This window comes from Schistocerca piceifrons, unplaced genomic scaffold, assembly GCF_021461385.2.
Source record: "Schistocerca piceifrons isolate TAMUIC-IGC-003096 unplaced genomic scaffold, iqSchPice1.1 HiC_scaffold_1768, whole genome shotgun sequence".
NCBI classification, from domain to species: domain Eukaryota; kingdom Metazoa; phylum Arthropoda; class Insecta; order Orthoptera; family Acrididae; genus Schistocerca; species Schistocerca piceifrons.
This window is the reverse complement of record NW_025727643.1, coordinates 37,501-40,000: the sequence shown is the minus strand read 5'-3', so window position 1 is coordinate 40,000 and position 2,500 is coordinate 37,501. Positions and strand designations below refer to the sequence as shown.

At 57.5% G+C, this 2,500-nt stretch overlaps 1 non-coding gene across 1 annotated transcript in view; it reads right to left on the bottom strand.

The window, feature by feature from the left end:
- The window catches only part of LOC124738465, a 1,909-nt gene extending 1,453 nt beyond the window's left edge, over positions 1-456 (bottom strand). Inside the window, exon 1 of the ribosomal RNA XR_007009831.1 lies at positions 1-456. This exon is cut by the window's left edge and continues 1,453 nt beyond it. This is a non-coding gene — a ribosomal RNA (small subunit ribosomal RNA).
- Between the last annotated feature and the right edge of the window lie 2,044 nt (positions 457-2,500).

Below are 2,500 nucleotides of genomic sequence, written 5' to 3'. Positions count from 1 at the left end.
ATTTGCGCGCCTGCTGCCTTCCTTGGATGTGGTAGCCGTTTCTCAGGCTCCCTCTCCGGAATCGAACCCTGATTCCCCGTTACCCGTTACAACCATGGTAGGCGCAGAACCTACCATCGACAGTTGATAAGGCAGACATTTGAAAGATGCGTCGCCGGTACGAGGACCGTGCGATCAGCCCAAAGTTATTCAGAGTCACCAAGGCAAACGGACCGGACGAGCCGACCGATTGGTTTTGATCTAATAAAAGCGTCCCTTCCATCTCTGGTCGGGACTCTGTTTGCATGTATTAGCTCTAGAATTACCACAGTTATCCAAGTAACGTGGGTACGATCTAAGGAACCATAACTGATTTAATGAGCCATTCGCGGTTTCACCTTAATGCGGCTTGTACTGAGACATGCATGGCTTAATCTTTGAGACAAGCATATGACTACTGGCAGGATCAACCAGGGAGCTGCGTCAACTAGAGCTGAGCAGCCGGCCGCCCGGGAGTGTGTCCCGGGGGCCCGCGCGAACACGCAAGCGTCCGCTCAATCATTCTGCAAACAGGAGGAGGCTGAGCTCCCCTGCACAATACACCTCGAAACCCTCTCAGGTCCCGGCGGCGCGCAGCGCCGTCCCAAGTACTTGGTCGGGTTCGAGAGAGGCGCAATCGCCCGGAGTTAGGCGAGTAGACGCTTTCGGTGCGACCACCCGTGCTCCCAACTGAGCTTGCCGCTGCCGACAGAGGCCCGGGAGCGTGCTGTCGTGGCATTGCCGGCGGGAGACAACACGCGCCACCTACGGTGACCGGCAGCTCCAACGCCAGCGCCACAGAAGGACAAAAGCCCCACTTGGGTGCCGAAGCGAACTCTCCCAGCACAGCGCACGCGCCAACACATCCGCACAGCTGCGATACAAACCACCAGCGAGAACCGCTGGGGCGACCGAGCAGCAGACGGCGTCGCGGCGCCGAGCGCCGGGCGGCGGCGCATCCTCAACGCACACAGTCCTCAATCGGACCAGCACACTGAAGATGTCCACCGCGCTTCGCACCGGGCCCGCGAGGACCTACTTTGGCCGCACGGCGCCGCGCGCAGGGTGCGCCGGCGCGCAGCTGCGACGCCTGCCGCGTCCGTCGGCCGGCGCGCCTGCCACTGGCCGCCCCCACCAGCCGGCTGTAGCGCGTGCGCCCACGCACCGCGCGGCCAGCACGCCGGGAGGCGCCCCCTCACCGGCCGGGGACGGTCCCACCCAGCCACCGCCGCGTATCGCTTCACACCCAGATGCCGTTCAGTTTCGTCGGCATGGTGGGTATCGCTGGAACAACCGGTTAGTACCTCAACCTATCGTCGCCATCACCGATTCACCCCTAGCGAGAACAACCGCACCACAACAGGTTACCATTTGTTCATTTGCGTAACTTCACCAGAAAACGCAGGCGTCCATCGCCATTTGCAACTTCAACGATTATTGCATGCCTGTGTCAGGTGTCACGCCACACTACGTCTGCCCACATACACGCAACAAAATGTGCACGCCTAGACAATACGTGGAAGGTGGCCCCCGTACGTATGCGATGTCCATTGCTCGAACGACTGTCAACCGGCCTCTGTAGCATGTCGCAGATATGGAACGCGGTGCACCATGCCATCACGGTGTGTGAGGAGAGACGACTAGGTCCGAATACATCAACAGACAGCTCATGCTGATCGCCATCCACGGCGTCCGTTCCTCCCACACGTCTCTATGGCGTACCACACTGCAATCCAGCTCTCATAGGGAGACGACACGTAGCTGCGTGCACAATATTTGCACTGTATGGTCCGCCGTTTTTGGGCGCAGTCGTTGTGCGGTCACACATGTGCCACGATGTATCATTCAGTACATAAGGACGAATGTGCAGTACAGATTGTGGTTCACGCGTACGACATCAGCGGACAGTTGACACAGGCCGCACCACAACGTAGCCTGAGTACGTCGCATGCGAAGGGCATTGAACATGCAAACTTCTCACCAACCAGCTTGCGAAGGCAGGGGGCAAGGTGGGGACGTGGGGAGGGGCGGCATGTACGTCCTGCTGCCATCCACATTACAGTGTACAGCAGGAGCATGTGGAAAGTGAGCAAGACTTGCAAGGTGTTTAACATGAAGCGATACACAGGGGTGCGGGCAGTGCGAGTAGCGAACTATATTGCGAGGGTTGCGGGTGGGCAACACTACAGTAATTGAACGAGTCGTATAACAATTACAGAGCAGGTTTAGGCGACAACGTGGGTTACGTTAAGGCGACAACATGGGTTAGGTTAAGGCACAACATGGGTTAGGTTAAGGCACAACATGGGTTAGGTTAAGGCACAACATGGGTTAGGTTAAGGCACAACATGGGTTAGGTTAAGGCACAACATGGGTTAGGTTAAGGCACAACATGGGTTAGGTTAAGGCACAACATGGGTTAGGTTAAGGCACAACATGGGTTAGGTTGAGGCACAACATGGGTTAGGTTAAGGCACAACAT